Source organism: Sebastes fasciatus, chromosome 9, assembly GCF_043250625.1.
Source record: "Sebastes fasciatus isolate fSebFas1 chromosome 9, fSebFas1.pri, whole genome shotgun sequence".
Taxonomy (NCBI): domain Eukaryota; kingdom Metazoa; phylum Chordata; class Actinopteri; order Perciformes; family Sebastidae; genus Sebastes; species Sebastes fasciatus.
The window spans coordinates 27,141,864-27,162,392 of record NC_133803.1 but is presented as its reverse complement, the minus strand read 5'-3'; positions in this window follow the sequence as shown (position 1 = coordinate 27,162,392).

The following is a 20,529-nucleotide window of genomic DNA, read 5'->3' as shown; positions in this document are numbered from 1 at the left end:
CTTATAGAACATATCGGAATGCAGATGCAGACACTTGTTGGTGTGACTTGTAAAATAGTTTTACTCTCTTGTTGTATATTAATTGTTTAACTGTTAATTGCAGTGATTACAAGGCCCATTTAGTCATTATTTTTTATTACCAAAAGCACTTCTATGCATTCTCTGATTTAGTATTTCGTAAGAATGATGTTATTGACATGGAGCGTTTGAACGTTGCATTAGCTGTAATACAGAGCAGCTGACAGACACTAGGAACTAAATAAAGCTCCATTTATTCTTCTGCTTATTTTTCCTCAATACTTTATTTAGAAAGTTCAATACAGTAGTTATATAAAGTACATATTTTTCATCACCAAAAAAATAAGTAAATATAGTTCACAGTATAAAAATAACATAAAAATAGAATAAACCATACAACAAATAAAATGTACGGAAAGGAAAAGTTGAAATAAATAAATAAACATCGGGTTCTGTTAAACAATTGGAATAAATTTAAATGTCTAAATAATATCTATTTAAAATAATAAATTATTTTAATAATAATTATAATAATATTTTTTGCCAAGTTTTCAATCGTAGTAAAATATGTTTTAAAATTAGTATCTTTAAAAGTATAAAAAGTGGGTAGTTTTTTAAGCCATATCATTTTATGGATATAATATTATGCTTTTAAGATATTAATATAATTAATTATGTAAATTTCATCTGCCGAAAAACTAGGATTGTTAAATCTTTGTTATTATGAAATCTTTTTCAAAACTGTTTGGAGAAGTTCTTCTGTAAATCAAACCAAAAAGAAATAGCATGGAAACAATCGACAAACACATCTTCAGTAGTTTCTCCATCATAACTCTTCTGCCTTTTACGAGGCTTACTTTGTTTCCTGCTGGTCTCTCACTGTTCCCTGCTCAGGTTATTACTGCGTGGGCTGATACCCAGGTTGTTCCTGAAAGGAGAAGTTGTGACTGTGACTGAAAGCTGACTGGAAGATGAATAACCACAGCACAGCCAAATTATTCTACTAAAATATGCCATAAAATGGGATATCAGGTAAAAGCAGAGAGAGCTAACGTGTGGCCCAAAGCTATGAAATCGCAATAAAATTAATAGGATAAAGGATCTCTCATAACAAAGGCTATAGATTTATGCAAATTCCAAATACTCATTTTGAGGTGTTTTAGGTGTCATCTTCAGTTTATAAATGTCTCTCATTAAATTTCTGTCTCACTTCTGTCTCACTTTCACTTTTCTTTTTGGAATAATGTTGTAATAAAGTTGACAACACGCTTCAGTTTGTGGCAGACATGGAGAATGATTCCCAAACTTAACTCTGAGTATTTTCAACGTCATTAATTAACACAAAAGATGACGGAAAATATTTAGTTGAACAGATAACTAGGAGCCAGTTTACTATATTTGCTTAATAGCGTACCATCTCCCTCTCTCTAGGTTACCCTGATTGGAACAGGCCTGCCTCAACACATGACCTGGCCATGCCGCCCACTCGGAAGACATTTTTATTTTGATTTAATATGTGTCTTTATTAAATTAACTGCTTATGAAGGAGATTAGGTGCACCAGTGTCGGGCGAGCTGGGCTGCACCGGTGGATGATACCGTCTGATGAAGTATTTTCATTATGAATGAATGAAAACTTCAACTAGAATTACCGCCTCGTTGTTGTATTCCTCCGCCAACCAGTCAAGTTTCAGTTTACATCCATGTCTGTCCAAAATGTCATCACTTCATCCTTTTATCCTGTTAGACATCTGTGTGAAACTGTCATAATTAGCATATTAATTCTTGAATTATGGCCAAAAATGTGTTTTGTGAGGTCACAGTAACTTTGACCTTTGACCACAGAATTCTAATCAGTTCATCCTTGAGTCCGAGTGGACGTTTGTTCCAAATTTGAAGAAATTCCCACCAGGTGTGCCTGAGATATCGCGTTCGCGTATCATGTATTGCGTATCCCGAATCACGTATCGTGTATCGCGTATCACATATCGCGTATCACGTATCACGTATCACGTATCACGTATCACGTATCACGTATCGTGTTTGTATGTATTTTGAATGGGCGGCATCTAGGTGCAACTCTGACTGTAACAGAGCCTAATATAGTTTCAAATAGAGAAAATGGTTCGCAATATGACAAGGTAACTAATATCATAAACATTGTTTATTGGCAAAGACGGATCATTGAACTTCAAAGCTGATGTTTGTTCACTGTAGACATGAACGTTTTAGCGAACAGCTGTCTGGTTATACATCCAGCAGACACGGGGAATAACAGTATTCATTTGGAGTCGTGTTTCTGGAGACCTGATGAATATAAGTCCAATAGTCCAGCCCGTTCTCATTCCCAGGGTGTTAAATACCGATGCTTTGTGATGGCCGTCGGCGTCCGGGCATTCTGTTAACTACTATGTAAACCAATCTGCGGCAACGGTAAATGCTCCGGGAGAGTGTGCCGGGAGTGTGGTGATGTAGTTTAAAGAGCGAAAGAGACACACCAAGCAGGTGGATGGGTTCAACAAACAAGGCTTTCAGACCGCTGTTTGTCTCCCGCGCGTCACGTTACAAACCGCTGTTCGTTTGTGTCTCATGTTCACAACGTTCAGTGTCATTAGCACCGTAAAAACGTATAGTTTTAAGCCCAACCATGTTGTTCTTTCCTAAACCTAACTATAGTGGTTTTGATGGCAAAACCTAAAGTGTGTAAGTGACGAGTTGGGATGAGAACGTGTTGGAACAATATTGAATAGGTACTCTTTTGCTTTTTTGGTCTTGAGCCAGTTTTGACTCTCTCTGTCTCAGACTTGACCCCCATTTGGATCTCGAAATTGCTGAGACTCACGTCAGGCTGCACGTCTACAGCCCTGATATTTAGTATTAAACAGTGGGTTCTTGTTTGGGCCAGAGAGAACGTCAGTCTGCACGTAAACGTAACAAATGCTTTAAGGTGATTTAAACAGGGAAAACAATCGAATGGACACCTCGTAATTCGGGCTCACGCGTATTGTCTGTTTGTTAACGTACATCCATCAGCCTCCCCTTAACCAGCGAGCATAAAATTGCCTCAACATATGGCAAATGGAACTCTGGAGATATAGCAAATTCCCATTCTAATCCAATCAAAACATGATTGCAACAAAAGCACACTCCGACAATGCACACTTGTCCTTCAGTTTTCCTTCTGAGCCCCGTATTCACTCGCAGAGCTGCGAGCAGAGAATAGGAATGTGTGATTATACTGTATGGAGCTGGTGAGGGGAGTGTGTCAAAGCGTGCATGCCACACAATGTGCCTGGAGAGATTGATGTTTTTGTCATCCACCTGCTTCAAAGCTGTAAAAAAGCCGGCTGATGCAAATAGAGAAACCTAGCCAGGCAGGCTCACAAACAAAAGAGGGGGAACCTCACTGCTCCTCTTTTGCACATCTGTTTTGGAGGAATATCTGAGGTTTCTGTTGTGACGCACACTGGGCTCAAATGAATCTTGTGTCTGGGAGTGGGTAAGTGTTGAATGCCTTTTTTTTTTGTTCTCTTAGGGAACAATTTTGGTTGTTTTTTTTAAATACGATGCATCGGTACAGTGGGAGAAGGAAGCAGCACTCTTCCCTCCCTCTTTCTCTCTCTGTCTTTCTCCTCGGCTCTCTCGTTCTCGTCACGGAGAGAGCAAAAAATCTGCAGCCGGCTTTTAATGGCATTCCAGTTGCAAAAAGGGCGTCAAAATGTAGCATCAGAGGATAGCAGAGGGGCAGATGCATATAGGCGGTGAGCTCTCTGTCATCTTCTGTCTCTGTCTGCTTCTCCTTTCTCTCTGTCTGACCGCTCTCTCCCTTCCGCTGCCTCCAGCGCCGGGGCTCCGTCTGGGAGAGGAATGATCTATGGTGCTTTGTTTATCACTGGCCATGGTCACTTCTCTGGAATGCAATTGGCTGGAACTACACCGTGTGGGTCCTGCACCCTGCGTCTCTCTCTCTCACTCTCTCTCTCTCTCTCTCTCTCTCTCACTCTCTCTCTCTTCTCTCTCTCTCTCTCTCTCTCTCTCTTTGAAACAAGACATGAGCAGGGGTGCCTTGTCCAACGTGCCTTTTTATCTCGTTCTTTCTCTCTTTCTCTCTCTCTCTCTCTCTTTGTGGCGTTTTGCATGTATCTGAATGATAATGGGACATATTGTTCCCTGGACCAGTGATTGATTGAATGGCTTGACAGCGAAATGTGTGGAAGACATTCAGGAATTTGTGCATGCCCGGTTGTAGATTATCTCAGGTTTTTGTCCTTTTTTGAGCTCCATTTTGAATATGTACTTTAAGTCTTATTTTGTGTGTGTTTTTTTGACGTTTAATCTGAATAATGTTTTGCATGATTTTAACCACACTGGGAGGTTTTTGCTGCTTTTATTCTCATTTCTATTTCTAAGAAATTATTTCCACATGTCCAGTTTTTTTTAGATTAATAGACAAAGCATCTTCTATTTAAATTTTTTGGGGGGGAAACATCTGTAATATGTCAGCACATTTGTCAAAAATGCTCTCTCCTATCAACGTCTTAGCTTTACACAAAATAGTAATATTTCTTTCTTTCTTTCTTGGATCAACTGATATATTAGCACAGTACAAATTACATTCCCTTTACTTTTTTTTAGCCTTTACTGTTTTATTATCCACAATAAAAGTTTCTATTTTTAGGATCCATTTCAACTCTTTTTTTTAAAGCATAACTAATGCATGCATTAGTGTGTGTATGTTTGAGTTGAAGCCATGACGCATGCTTATTACCTGGCACACACACACACACGTCGACGTGACAACACGCTGATTCGTCCTTTCTATACATTAGAGTAGAGCATCATGTCTTTCTACAAAGACAAAATGTGAGTGAAGCGGCCACCGACTATCACTTTTCTCTCTGAGTATGTTTACGAGTGCGTGTGTGTGTTTCCAGATAAGTGGGAGCGCGGTGTGTGAAGTCTTAGCCGTGGATTACAGGCCTCACAGATAGGCTTGTATCCAGACTGCTGTCTGACATGAGTTGATGGGATTACAGGAGGCGGTGTCTGTCCTGCCACCCCCACCACCACCACCACCACCCCTCCATGGGTGGAGGTACTGGGGGGTCACTGTGTGTGTTTAATTTAGCATTAGACCGCTACAGGCTGATGCTGATACTTATATATTTTTAATTTAGGCTGCAAATAACTTATATTTTATGCAACTTTATGTGCAACATTTTTTACATTTGACTGCATTTACCGTAATGCCAAAAGGAATAAAAATAACACAAGTATGTTTTCTTTTAAAGTTTATTTTTTGCAGCTTCTGAAGCAGAATTTTGACACGGGGCAAAAAAAAAAAAAAAAATCTTTTTATTTGTGGAATTGTTTTATGTTCATTTCAGCATCACAGGCTACTTACAAACTGTTGATTAGAGTTGAAACAATTAGTCGATTTATCGATTAGTCAGTCAACAGAAAATTTGTTGAATTTGATTAATTAGTCAGTTGTTTAGTCAACCAAAAAATGGCAATATTTGCTAGTTCCAGCCTCCTAAATATGTAAAATGGCTGCTTCAGTGTGTCTTATATTATGTTAAATTGAATAATTTGTGTTGGACTGTTTGTCAGGACAAGATATTTGTTGGCATTTATTCAATTCTTTGACATTTTATTGATTAAACAATGAATTGAAAAAAACAATCAACAGATTCATGGATAAGGAAAGTAATAGTTAGCTGCAGCCTTACTGTTGAATCTGATTATTTTATTATAATCCCAGTCTAACTTGTGTGTAATATAGTGTTTAATGTGTTGATTTGGCAGCCCTGTGAGGGACGCCTAAAAGGAGATCAATACAGGAGTTTTCTGAGAAAAAGCACATAGAGTGTACTTCCTCTCTGATGACCTCTGACCTCCCACTTTGCATTCAGCACTTTATTTTATCACAACAGGAACCCATCCCTCCCCACTATACCTCGACACACTCACTACCTCGGGCAAAATCACCGATAACCTTATCTATTGATCATCCAGACGATTTCATAATCTGAGCCGCGGCTCGTCTCTGTGCGGAAAAACCAAAGCGCAAAGGATGTGGATGCAAAGCAAGTCCACTTGAGCTGATTAGTGTGTGAAGTGTGCTTGTTAGGCATACTGTGAAGTGTGCTTGTTATATATCCAGCCCTCACGCTTGATTACTGCTGGCGCTTTACTACCGACGGCTGTGTACAGAGACACTGCTGGGATCTGATGTGTCCGGTGACTAATGTGAAATATGAGCAGCTCCTGTTTTGAAAACAAGAAAGAAAATGGGATGGAATTAAACGACACGTGGCGCACATATCTACCCGCCTCGAATTGCCCTAATAAACTAAATAATAATGTTCCGTATATTCTCCAGAAAATCTACTACCTCATTTAACTTTATTCCCTTCCCTGCATGTGCCTTCTATTCTCTTTTTTCTCACCCTCTTTTGTACTTGGCAAAGCTTAAGTAGTGCCAATTGAATATGTCATTCCATATGCTGTATTATTGGACATGCTCCTCCATAATGCATGCATTTCAACAAGAATCCCTCAGTAATTGTGCGACTGAATCTAATACGGGTTTGAAATACAATGTGAATATTTTTGGGGGGAGAGGGAGGGAGGGTGAAATAGCCTGCTGTGATTCTCCATCTGGCCTGTGCTGTATTGGAATGGACCATCCTCCTGCTTTACCATGCCGGCCCGGAGTAAGCTTCACTTTAAAGGATCAATTCTTTTATTATTGAAGTCGGTCTCGGTAGTGCAGGCTAATACATTCTGCATTGATCTCACTCTCCCCCACCCCCCCACACAACACTCCCCAAAACCTTTATTGCCATTCCTTCCAGCGAGGCTCGCATTTAAAAAGATATCTTCGGCAGAATAAAGATTTTACAAAGTGACTGGAGGACAAATAAGCCTATAAACTGGGGTATTCACATCTTAGTGGGAAGGAAAGACAGGGGAGAATGAGGAGTCGGAGTTGCCAGCAGGCATTTTGAATATCATTACCAGCTTTGCGGGGAGAAATTGAAATCATGAGCATAAGGAAAGTACCTGGTAATTAAAAGTGTCTCGCTGCGCCAAGGCTTTGATACCTGCTCGAGAAAACTATATGCCAGTGTGTTTCTGCCTGGGTGTAGATACTGGGGCTGCACAAATTTCTGGGAGGTTTGACATAAAGCAGAAGATGTGAGAGTGTGTTTTGCTCCTTTTTTCCCCCCTCTGTCTGGAGGATGTCTGTTGATGACAAGCTGAACAGTGTGTGTGTGTGTGTGTGTGTGTGTGTGTGTGTGATGGGATGTGGCTCTATCTCTTATTACTATGCACATTCCTCTGACTAGACCTGTTTAGTCTCCAGGTGATGTTTGCCACGAGTGCTCCGGCTGAGTAGGAGTAATGTGTTTAAATTCATTAATCATTTTCCAAAACCATATGCATCAGCACGGTTTATTAATTGGAATTTATTGTGAGAGTCATAAAGAAAGAAAAACACACGCTGCCACCGCGTTTCAACCGAAACGTGTCTCGTGGCATGTGGAGCAGCCCACAAAACAGTTCGACGCGGCGGCTGTATCAAAATCAAACCCCGAAGCATGCGTGCTAGACCCTTATTGAACAAATTTGCGCCAGTGAAGCCAGCAGTTGAGGACATTAATGATCTGGACCCACTGGGGTCTGGTGCTCCGCGCCCACAGGCTAACCGCTCGATCCCCAATCAATAGCTTTTTATTAAAATTGTTTGCGAGGCAACACAAATCCATATTGTTTTGCCTCGGACAGGGGCGCCCATGTGAAATATGTCGGCACATATTTATATATATATATATTTTTCCAGATGAATGCGGAAAATGATTGGTTGATATGCATGAGGAAAAAAAACAGAGGGGCAGTGGTTTGGCATTATTGGAATATCCATTTCAGCATTGATTTTCATAAGAGATGCATTTGTGATTATCTTATTTTCTCTTCCCTCAATGGGGTTGAATTACATATCATATTATCCCTGGTATTAAGGCAAAATTAATAACATAAGTAATTATAATACTTATGTGTAATGATATGCTACGAGGGCCCTATTGATTGAGTCGAGATGCATCTCGGGGAAATGGCTTGGAGCTTTGCCTGACGACAGGCGCTGCCAGTGAGCTCGGGGTGTTTGAGTGCGCCTCAACCCACAATCCACGTCCCACTGTCATTTCATACTAAAAATCCAATCTGCGGCCAATGATTAAGCTTTGTTATCTTATCCGCTTTCACCTGTTTCCTCATAATGTAACCCTCTGACGCTAGTTAGTCCGGCCGCTGATTGTACCTGAAGTTTAGATTTATTCCACAGTGTGTCCCCTCTGCGCTGCACTGCTTTATTTCTTTCTTCTTTTTTTGAAGCATATGAAGACAAACAAGACAGGACAGACATGGATTTATTTTTTTATTTTTTTTTGCAAAAATTGCAGAAAATACACAAAAACTAAGACATCACAATAAATACCTGAAGACCTTTTTCAGCGCCATTATTAGATTACCACGATGTGCTCTTCATGAATACACCTGCCCAGTGTCTACAGCGTTTATTATCTGTATAGTGGCCATCTCTGTATGTTGCCCAGTGGCTGACTGTTATATATAAATCTCTCCTGGGGCAGGTTCCCTCTTAGCTGTGTATGTATAGAAATTTAAATCCAATATGACATGCATTCTCACGGTGGATGTCGATTCCTTGAGTTAGGACGGAGTTGCTTTTAAATGTCGCTCCTTCTACCTGGAACAAAGTACAGGAAGACTTGAGATTGACACAGGTGAATACTTTTGGTGAATTCAAGCATTTTTTTTTGCATTTTCCATGTCCTTGATCAATGTTTTTCCTTCTAATTTATTGTTCTTACTTTGTTAGATCGTTTCTAGAAACGCGTACCTGCGTATGCGTCTTAACTGGATATCGTTTATACCAGGGCAGGGTGCCCTAACTTTTTCCCTACTGTATTGTTAAGATTAGGGCTGTCAGCTTTAACGCAAATTTGTTTCCACTAATCTCTTTAACGCATTAACGCAACTTGTGATTTTTTAGGTTGTAGCGGGCTCAGTTTTAAAGGTAGAGTGAAGATACTGGCATCATATGAAACTAGAAAAACCTAATGAATCCATCGGTATCAACCAATCATACATACATACATAATGTCATACTAGATTGTTGGGAAGGAGGTTAAATAATGCTCCAAACTCTTTTTGGAAAAACTGGCATGGCCATTTTCAAAGGGGTCCCTTGACCTCTGACCTTAAGATATGTGAATGAAAATGGGTTCTATGGGTACCCACAAGTCTCCCCTCTACAGACATGCCCACTTTATGATAATCACATGCAGTTTTGGGCAAGTCATAGTCAAGTCAGCACACTGACACACTGACAGCTGTTGTTGCCTGTTGGGCTGCAGTTTGCCATGTTATGATTTGAGCATATTTATTATGCTAAATGCAGTACCTGTGAGGGTTTCTGGACAATATTTGTCATTGTTTTGTGTTGTTAATTGATTTCCAATAATATATATATATATATATATATATATACATACATTTGCATAAGGCAGCATATTTGCCCACTCCCATGTTGATAAGAGTATTAAATACTTGACAAATCTCCCTTTAAGGTACATTTTGAACAGTTAAAAATGTGCGATTAATTTGTGATTAACTATCGACAATCAAACGATGAATCGCGACTAAATATTTGAATCAGTTGACAGCCTTAGTTAAGACGCAAAATGGCACTAGGATCCCAAGATCACTTAATTTAAATGCCTTTTGTTCGTGTGTCACTGTCTCTGCCTCTCCATTTTTTTCTTACCTTTCACTCGCGACAAACTGACTTCCTGCACAAAGTCTCACTCTATACTTATGAAAAATGATTATCAGTGTCTGATAATTAGGGATTCTATATATTTAAAGAGCATTTTACCTTACAAAAAATAAAACAGCAATTTATATTTTATGTTTTTAAAATTATTATTTTTTTCCTGCTGGAAACATGTGCAGGGCGAAATCGAACCTTATGGCGGCCAAATTTGGCAGCCCTGATTGATACTATTTTGTAGCATGTTGCTGTCATCGGTTTATGTTGTCTGTGTTGTTTATACTATTCTTAAGCTGCTTTCTTGGCCATGTCTCTCTTGAAATTAATCTCTTGAATTAAAGGACCCTGTTTACCTGGTGGTTGAATAGGTGAAACAAAAAGATGGTGGAAAAAAAAGGCTGAGATTTGTGAAAGAGAGAGGAGAAACTGTAAAGTTGGCTTTCCAAATCAGGCAGAAGACAATCCATCAGCAAAAACACCATCATGAAATGTTGAAGAAGCTTGTAGATGGCTGATTCAGAGACAGGCAATGGAAAACACTGAATGTGCGTGTCTCTAAGTGTCTGTAATTTTGAGGAATTAATGCAGTTTGTTGTACTTACATGTGACTTGACTTTCATGCACTATAAATTTCTGTTTCCCTCAAGAAATGTTGCACATTTTCAAATTTTATCCACCTCAATATTCTACTCATGCATTTAATATAAAGACAGACTAATTAACGATTTCTCAACATATTGGTGGTTGCTCCACCATTCAGCTTTTTTGTCCACCAAAAAGGGAAGACAGGCTGAGTTGTTGCCTTTGAGGTGAGAGGACAGAGAGGTGCAGTTGCAAACACCCACCAAAAGAGGGCAACATGATGTCAGAAGTGTCCCCCCACCACCTCCACCACTACCTCCTTCCATAGCCGAGTGCAAGCCAGTGAGCAGGGAAGAGGGTTGGGGTGTGTGTGCGTGTGTGTGTGTGGGGGGGGGGGGGGGATTGTAGGTGCTGGGTTAAACGTGTAAGTAATAATAATTTACATTTACGCCTGGAACGGCTTCCCCTGCGCTGTCAGTCTGCAGTTCAAAGCTCCCTTCCACTCTCCTGGCAACAAAGCCAGCCGTCTTGTCACGCAGGCGCCAGATAGCGCGGCGGAGTGGATGAAGTTCTTCACAGTCAAGGTGTCATTATGGAAGACCTTGCCTCGGTGCGGCGGCCCGCTTCAAGAAACAAAAGGGATGGCGGTGCTATGGGGGTATAGAGAGAGAGAAGGGGGGGAGGAGGAAATTAAACATGCCACTCTCTCTTCTTTCACTCGTCGTCCTCGCTCGGAAGCGGGAGTTCCAGACCCCTAAACGTGGCTTTGGGCCTCAGCCAAGGACGCTCACACGCAGAACAGCTTCATGACGCTGGGTTGATTTTGAATTTTAATTTCTGATTTGACAGATATGCATTCGCTCTCTCACTCGGTAACCGTTTTTCCGTCCCTTTTTCCTCGCCCTTTGATGAGGTGACGCACAGTGGCCGACGCTTATTGAAACCGGCACCAAAGAGCAGTGATAGATCACATGCTAACTGATACCTTTTGCCATCCCTTGTTTTTAGGGCTGTAAAAATCCCACAGCCCATTTGTTCTATGATGTGACAGCATTGATGATAGGATGACAGATGTCTTACCAGCCCACCCCTCGGTGCCAACAACTACCCATCCACCCCCCCCCCTGACACACACACACGCACACGCTGAAACAGTTTGCCCCCGTTCGGCTGGGAGTCGACCGCAGAGCACAGCTGCATTGCTCCGGTACGGCTGGGCCCCCTTAACCCTACCCTCCCCTCCTCTTCCTCCCTCTCACCTCCCCTCCGGAGGAGAGAGTGATAGGCCTCTTTGGCACAGCGCTGGCTCTTTGTTCCCTGCCAGGTCGGCTGCAGGAGGCAGGGTCAGCTGTAATTCACGCTCTGGCCAGTAGAGGACGACGTGCCCTGCGTGGCAGCAAAGGGGGCACGGGGCACGGAGGAGAAGAAACGGGGACGCCTCGGTGGTGACATGCATTCTACTCATTAAAACCAGCTGCTTATATCTAACACTAGTATTTGTTAGTGTTATTAATAGGCACAAGGCCTAATTACATGTACTGTAATTGGTTTCACATGCGTACGCGGCAGTGTAGTGGTAACAACTGTAATGCATGATGCTGTGCTTATAGAACAATTCAATTACGCCGGACATGCGGTACAATTAGACTTGTGGAATTCAGCAGAAAATGACTGTGCAGAGATCTAAAGCAGCAGTTCAATAATCAATTAGTTGATGGACAGAAAATTAATCAGCAGCTGTTATGATCATCAATTAAGCATTTCTTTGTTTTCTGCTTCCTGCATTTGAGAATTTGCTTCATGGTTTTATATCATTATAAACTCTTGATCAAATGAAAAGAAAAGTGGTTTGAAGACGTCACCTTGGGCTGTTGGGAATTGTGACAGGCATTTTTTACTATTTTTCTGACAGTTATATGCTTTTTCCACCAAAAATAGGGAGTATATGCAGGTTTTTTAAATGCGGGAAAACCCGCTAAAAATAGGCAACAGTCTCCTTTCACACTGCCAGTAGACGAGTATGCCTTTCTGTGTTTTTGTCACGTTAAACGTCACAAACACGCTCAAAAACAGGGTTAGTAAACAGTAGAAAGCAGCATAGAGGCCAATGAAAATGTTACTTCTTTCAGTCTCTCTTCAAACTCGCCGCCGACTAATTTGGAACGATATTCGAGCGTTGCTCAGATGGAGACGGACGGAATTAGTGGCTGAAATGACAGAAGAGAAAGCGAAAATTAGCATGTCACCCGGGTGTCATGTTTCCATCACTGCCGATAAATACCTGAGACTATACTGCAGAGTCATTTGTCCCGGGAATGAATGCCAATTGTGACCTTTCCGGCTAAAGACAAAAGCCAGATGTTGGCAGGTGTTAGTGTTGTATTTGTCCAGTGGGAAAGAGGCTTTATAGACCAAACAATGAATCAATGAATTGAGAAAATAATCAATAGATGAATCAATAATGTTGTTAGTTGCAATAGAGAGAGATCACTTTCATTCTGTGTGTCTGCATGTTTGTGAAGTCCGCGGAGTGCAGGGTTTTGGACTCTTTGTAGACGTCATCTTGAGCTGTTGAAAATTGTGACAGGCATTTTTCTCTATTTTTTCTGACGGTTATAATCTAATTAGCGCGTATATGCAGGCTTTTTTAACACGGGAAAAACCCACTGAAAATAGGCGATCGACTCCTTTCCCATTGCCAATTGATGAGTATGCCTTTTTGTTTTATTGGTGTGTCACGTTCAACGTCACAAACACACCGGAAAACAGGGTTAGTAAACAGTAGAAAGCAGCATAAAGGCTAGTGAAAGTGTTACGCTGGTTACGCTTTTTTTTTTTTTTTATGTCTGTCACTTATTCAATCTCTTTCAAACTCTGTGCCGACTAATTTGGAACAATGTTCAAGCGCTGCTGGGACGGAGAAGGAATTTGTGGCGAAAATTTGCGTGTTATGGTGTCATGTTTGCTGATCCGAGCTGGAGCTGATAAATAAATACCTGTGACTATTGCAGAGTTATTTGTCCCGGGAATGAATGCCGATTATAACCTTTTCCATTGAACATAAAAGCCGGATGTTAGTGGGTGTTAGAAGGGATTTTTTATCCAGTGGGAATGGGGCTTTAAAAACCAGACAATAAAATCAATTAATTGAGAAATTAATCATTAAATGATGAAAAGAATAGTTAGTTGCAACAGAGAGATCATATTTATTCTGTGTGTCTGAATATGTCTGTGATGTCCATGAAGTGCAGGGCTCAGACGTCATAAATTGTATATCTTGGGTTTTTTGGACTTTTGGTCAGATAAAACATGCACTTTGGAAGAAGTCGCTTTGAGCTTTTGGGAATTGTGACGGGTATTTTTTATTATTTTCAGGTGTTTTCTTGACCAAACATTTTATTAAAAAATTAAGAAAACTAATCGTCCGACTAATTGATAATGAAAATAATCATCAGTTGCAGCCCTACAGTCGACTCTGTGTGTCTGCAAAGGCCACGGAGTGCAGGGCTGAAACATTTACCATTTAACCATCACTGTGATTTGTGTGCTATTTCTATTTGTTGCTGGTAAAAAAAATGGACTTGCAATACCTTGCCAGGTCAATACCGCTGACCTCCCTGACTGTCTCACACACATACACACACACACACACACACACACACACACACACACACACACACACACACACACACACACACACACACACACACACACACACAGTTGTTTCTGCAGCTCTCTACTCCATCTGCATCTCCTCCTGTAATATTCCTAATCCCACGCACACTACACAGGCAACAGCAGGTGCGTTTAGGCACACTGTATGTAAAACAAACTCTTTCTCATCGTACGAACACTCGAAACAAACAAACTCATTAGAAATACATATCCCCGCTCCCTTTTTTGTTCTTTGTGATATTTTATCTAGGCTAATGCGGTATGGATATTCCGCGCAGGCTTCTTGCTGAAGTCGTCATTTCGCCTCACCAACGTTTGTGTGTGCACATTTATTATTATTGCCTTTTTTTCCTACCATCTTGCCAGGTTTTTGTAGAACATTTAGCTAATTGATTATCACATGCCTTGGCCTTATCAGCAAACCGTTATTTTGTAAATGAATATTCAAGAGAGATTTCTCCTCTCTCTGCCTTTGTAGTACATTATTTGTGGACAAAATATGCAAACATAGAGAAAGGCAGCTTGCTTTTCTGCCTCACTGCCTAATTACATTTTGCGCTTGCACCTATACAGAGACGCGGCGTGTATTTATAGCGGAGGAGAATGAATTCACACACTCCCCCGGCTGCAATCGTATGCCAGGCATCTGCTTATGAAGTGGCTCTTTCTCCGGGATGGTTCTGCAACCGCTCCCCCTCCACCACCACCACCTTCTACAAGAGGAAAAGAGAGATTGAGCGAAAGAGAGAAAGAAGAGAGAGAAAGGAGCTTAATCGCTGCTGTCTGTTTCATGCATCCCCCCCCCCACCCCACCCAACACAAACCCCTCAAAAATCCACCGCCTGGCTCATCTTCTGTGTGATCAATTTGACTTGTTTATGTTTATGCGCCGTCGTACTTGTCGCCGTCGCCATCTTTGTGAGGAGCCTTCTCGGGGGAGAGGAAATGGATGGCAGCGACAGAGAGGAAGAGAGGAGGAGAAGGAAGGAAGGATGGACTGACAGGTGGAGAAGGCGGGATGGTGATGGTGGTGGCGGTGGTGGTGGTGGTGGGGGGGATCAGAGAGTGAGGGATGGAGTGACAGAGGGGATTTGACAGACAGAAAGCAAGAGAGAGGATGGAGAGGGAGTGCGGTTTATCTGCGACATCCCTTGTCATCATATATGTAGATGCCTTTTGAAGTTTGCAGTGTGTTCCTGCCGCCTGGTAATGTGCCGTGCACCCGCGCACTAAAAAAAAAAACCCAGAGCAGCACCTTACTGCGCCCAGTTAGGCTGCGGCGGCTAATCGTTCTTGGCAGAACATACTCTGCTTTAATTTTAGCCATAATGACGACGAGAGGGGCGAGATGATACTTTAAAGAGCAGAGGAGAGTGGAGGCAAAAAAAAAAAAGAAAAAAGAAGAGGGGAATGAAAAGAGTGAAAAAAAGGACAGAGAGAAGAGAGAGAGAAGCTGTGAAGGTGATTAGTTGTACTGGCGGATCTTGGCGGTGGAGGAGGTTGGAACACTAATCCTTGCTTTGGTTGGAGACATTTTCGCGCAGTAGGTCCCTTCTTCCCGCCCCCCTCCCCTCTCAATTTTAAGCCCCGTGTCAAGCTCAAGCCCTTCTTTTCCAGCGCTCACTTGCTCTCATTTCCTCTGCCTTCTGGCAAGCCCTGCTATTTATAAGAAAAATCATTTTTCTTTCTCTCTCTCTCTCTCTCCCTCCTTTAATTCTTTCCTGGCGCATTTGATTTTCTGCCCTGCTTAGAGAAGGTGCCCAGATGAGTGGCAGCCAGCCAGGCCTCGTCTCCTCTCCGCTCTTCCTCGCACCGCCCTCCTCTTCTTCCTCCCCTCACATGTGGCTTTTAACGGGGGCCCGCCGTCAGCACACAAACACATATCAAATTTACATTGAATAACAGTAGCGAGCGGGGCTGTTGTATATTGATGACTAGCTCACGTTCGGAGCATTCCTTCCGCTTTGCATAACCCAGTGTAGCAATGTGAGTTGGCGCTCTGCCCAGACAATAAGCCATAGATTTTACAGTATGACATCATTTATCCAGTGCATTATTTGATTGTTTTGGCTGGTTTCTAATTTGATGGATCTCGCCGTTGTCTCTTAAAATCATCAGCATCACTTTTTCTGCTTAATCTGTTCGGGCTGAAAAAAGAGGAGGGAAATATATGTATTTAGCACACCGCAGCTGCTGGAAGCTTGACTACGACTACAACTGCTTCACGTATCGAGCGGCACTAATCAGGACAAAATGGCATATATTGTAGCTTTGGCCTGCCTCGCTGCATGTAAAGAAAACTGCACTTTTCACATTTACATTCATGCCAAACACTCCGGGGCCTGTCAATGCTCGGGGCCAGATATCATCCAAACTGCCATTGATTTGTTTGTCCTTTGGCCCCGTTCCATGCTTTGGGAAATGAATCATGGCTTCTTTTTTTTTTTGTTGTTGTTCGTCTTGGCATCATCTGTTTAATCCATACACTCCTCGTTTTCCATAAATAACAGGGCAGAACTCGGCTTGGACCGGCTTGTAACGCCGTGTGCTTTTGTTCTCAAAAAGGATGACAGCAGCGCTCGAGGTGCTTCGCGCACACAAACACATCCTCATAACTGCGCTTTTTAGAGGTAAATTCAATTTAGAGAGCATCCCGAAAAGATGCACTTGCGAGGCTACAAGTTCAAATTTCGCAATGTATGCGAGGCAATAACGTTTGAATCGTGGAACTAACTCATCAACTGTTGAATAACGCAGTTTAAGTTACACAGGTCTCATTGTATTCATAACCTTTCTGCCCCCTCTCTGTTTCACTCCTTTTTCTCCATCCATCCCCTGCAACAGTGGGCTAAATTAATTTCCCTGACCTTTGCATGGCCCGAACAGCATGGGGTCAAATTCCAACGTTCATTATGAAGCTGTTTTATTTCACTATAAAAAGATGTGCAACTGGATAACGAGAGCTTGGGGAATCCAAGTATAGATTTTTATTTCATGATCCTGGGAAAAAAAAAGAAGAAGAAAATAATTAAAGGAGAATAAACAGCCACCTGATCAGATGGGGAACTTTAAAAAATGACTGTGTTTTTCTAATGAGTGTGTGTGGGGGGGAGATGAGAGATGCAACATATGGAGTTCATGTGATGGTTGTCGTTAAACGATCTGTATGTCTTCTTTCTTTTGTACGTGCTTGAATGTAAATGCGGTTTACATGCACTCAAGATTTTTTGAAAATCCCATTACCTGCAAGCTTTGAGGCTGTTTCAGCAGCGGGACTTTAATGTTTCTCTCTGTAATCTCTTTTTAATTTGGAGCTAGCTGCTATATATCAACCTCAAACTTAAATTGTTCCTCGTATTTTTTTCAGGGAGTGGGTTGGGGCCTTGTATGCATTTTTTCTAGAGGTTGGTTTTATACAGTAACGCACACCGAGGCAATTGTGCCAGGTGTGTGCCATGGACGTAAATACTGTGTAAGCATGATAATTGTGCCACTTAGCAAGCCCAAGCTGTGTGGGTTTACCTCCAAATAACCTTCCCCAGCCATGGAACCTGTGGCCAACAGCTGCCACGTAGCAGTGTCAGGACTCGGAGCTCTGTGTTTAATACGCTGGAGGTGGGGGGAGAATCAAATCTTGCGATGTTTAGATTTAAAGACGGCAGATTGGATCTTTGGATACATTTCTATGAGGCCGAGATGCTCCGAAGGGCAGAATAATGCTCAACCTTATTGGTTCAACATTGGAGCTAGAACTACAAAGTTGGCTAACGTATACACTCGAATGGCAGATGAGGAACTATAATGGCAACAACTTCTTTTTTTCTTTTTCTAATTATGGTCAGCAGGCTAGCGGGGTATTTTTCTTTTTATAGTTAAATGCTGGTTTTGCTGAAGGCCCATTGCTCCAAAAATACACACTCTTTGTGCAACAAACAGAAACACATAGCTAATTATTATGCAGACTGATGTCATCAGACCTTTTTTCCTACCGGCGAAGGCATGACCCGCCACTCTGCCTCTTGTTACTTGTTGCCTTCATTGGTTGTGTTGGTTAGGTTTAGGCATGAGGAGTGAGTTTAATTAGATGTAGGGTAAGAATATCAAGGTAAACCGACCAGGCTTCTGTTAGGGATAACAGGCTGTCCGGACATTTTTCGGACTGTTGGGGTTTCAGAACTGTGGGCCTTCGGAACAACGGTATGGCACCGTCCAGGCTTATTATGTAACTATCCAGGGCACCGCTTTCCTTTACAGCGGTGCACCTTTGCCCTGCTCGGTGTGCCGTATTTCCACCGCGGTGGTGAACTGCGACCAGCTGTGGAAAGGCCCGGGGTGAAGGTGGGGCTTTGCAGCATGCATCACCTGCTGCTTAGAGCACGCTGTGAGGAGGACTGTCCTCAATGCGGCGACGTCGGCAACCCACCTGGCCCTTCTTGAAACACGGACCCGTCTCGTTTACCATGCGTACTTTTTTTTTGTCGTGTCATCACCATTCAAATCTATACAAGATTAAATTGTTTACAAGAGCACAAAGTTCTTCATAGATCTAGCCTCTTAACTTTGGACTCAAGGTGCTCCAGATTGATGCATTTAACTTTAAAATGTAGCCTATACAATTTTCAGCATTTCTATCGGATATGTCAACATTGTACTCACCAAGAAATTGTTGAGATCTGGGAACATGGTGACATCGGTAGGGAGGAAGCCTGAAAAAACATGAGAATTCAGACCATCAGACATGTAATATAGTTCACAGATTATCTAATCCATTTTATTTGAAGGTAAAAAATTAAAGTGAGCGCACATAATGCCGGTAATAACTCCTCATAGAACTGGAAAACAACTTCAATGTGCGTGGGATTAGGAATTTTAGAGGAGAAGATGCAGATGGTTCAGATGGAATAAAAAGCTTTGGGTGATAATTTTATAAATAAAGTTTGGCTAACCTGGGATTTTGTTTAAAACCTGTTTGAATTTTACCCAACCTTTGAGGTCATGCTGATCGTCGAGTAATATTTGTATGAATAAAGTCTACTAGAATATGAAGGCCATTAAACAGGTTTTATGACTTAACTGAGATGAGGTGAGGTACTGAGAGGGGCACCTATAGAAGGAACGTCACGATTTTGATTCTAAATCGGAAATCGATTGAAAGTAGCTTCTGATTTCGGACATCGAACTCAAAAGCAGGATCGGCGATTCTCCAAGTATTTTTTTCTATCCGCCGTCCGAAGGAAAAAAACAACAACACTTCAGAGACGACACAGCATATCTTACCGGTAGCCTGCAGCTGCACTTTGAGACACCATGGCCACTGCCGGAGTTGGAGATGACAGAGAAACAACAGAACTTGACCCGCTTCCCTGAGGTCATCGGTGTGGCGACATTTTGCCTTTCCAGTAAGTTATGTAAATAACGAACGTGTCATTGACAGAAAAACTACAGCAACCAAAGAAAAGATTTCAGCCGCCGTCGCCACTTAGAAATCGATTGTGTGTCTACATCGCTTGGTACGGTAAAGCAGGGTTTATGCTCGCCATAGCATATAGCATGTAAGCGCCGACAGGGACTCCATGATGCATTCAGGTGTGCTTCGTTAACTCTGAGAAACTATAACTGTTGTTGTAAAGTGCACTGCTGAAATCTGGTGGATCATCTGCTGCTCTGCTGAACGAATTAAGACTCCATAGAAGGGCATGTTTGAATCAAACATTTAATCACCTTGAACCTTAAAATCCAAAGTCAAAGTGAATCGTGGATTTATAGAATCGTGACACTCCTAGTACCTAGAGCGTCATAGTTTGAAGCGTAGGGAGGTCCGCTGTGGTATTGAGTGAGAACGTGTTGTATAAAAACATATAGTGACTGTATTCACTGATCTGTAGATTATATATAACTATAAGTCTCGTGCTGAGTCCCACATTTTCTGTCATATACAGCTAATTACACTAATGATGATATAGGCCCTACTTCCAGGTACATATACAGATACGCCCTACACGTTATCATTGCCTAAAAGACCTGAACAAGAACATCCCTTCGAATTTGTCCAAATGTCAGTCTTGCCAGTCAGTAATGGACTCCATAGGTGTCGGATACTGCTTGATTGATATCCCCCCCACTTCACCTCCCCGGGCCAGAATCTGCAAACTGTCCTTTTCCTCAAGTAACTTTACACATAAAAAAAAAGAGCAAATCTCTCTTAATCCTCTCACCTTTGTACGCCCGGTAATGGAGCAAAGTGAATAATGTGCTCAGCCTGCATGAAAAGAAGTCATCCGATCCAGGAATTTTCTTTTTTCTTTTTTTTTTTTTCTTTTTTGGAGTTGACCACTGGTGCTCTTAAAGTCACCGTCTGGCAGTGTCCTTGCCAGCCGCCAAACTCCATCAAGTCGG